We start from the raw sequence: 649 nt of genomic DNA, 5'->3' as shown, positions 1-649 counted from the left end.
TAGCCTGTTTACCCTAATGCTCTCTGTGTCTGTACTGTAATACCTGTCTCTATGTCTCTCTCTCTAGCTGTTACCTAATGCTGTCTGTGTCTGTACTGTAATACCTGTCTCTATGTTTCTCTCTCTTCACAGACAGCCATTAGGTGACAGCTAGAGAGAGAGAAACATAGAGACAGGTATTACAGTACAGACACAGACAGCATTAGGTAACAGCTAGAGAGAGAGAAACATAGAGACAGGTATTACAGTACAGACACAGACAGCATTAGGACATATATTACGAGAGAAACATAGAGTCTCTAGCTGTCACCTAGGGGCTGTCTGTGTCTGTACTGTAATACCTGTCTCTACGTTTCTCTCTCCCTAGCTGTCACCTAAGGGCTGCATGTCTGTGTCTGTACTGTAATATCTGTCTCTATGTTTCTCTCTCTCGCTCTCTCTCTAGCTGTCACCTAAGGGCTGTCTGTGTCTGTACTGTAATACCTGTCTCTATGTTTCTCTCTCTAGCTGACACCTAAGGCCTGTCTGTGTCTGTATTGTAATACCTGTCTCTATGTTTCTATGTTCCTCTCTCTTCTCTCTCTAGCTGTCACCTAAGGTCTGTCTGTGTCTGTACTGTTAATACCTGTCTCTATGTTTCTCTCTCTCT

This window comes from Priapulus caudatus, unplaced genomic scaffold (assembly GCF_000485595.1).
Source record: "Priapulus caudatus unplaced genomic scaffold, Priapulus_caudatus-5.0.1 Scaffold1814, whole genome shotgun sequence".
Taxonomy (NCBI): Eukaryota; Metazoa; Priapulida; class Priapulimorpha; order Priapulimorphida; family Priapulidae; genus Priapulus; species Priapulus caudatus.
This window is presented reverse-complemented; position numbering follows the sequence as displayed.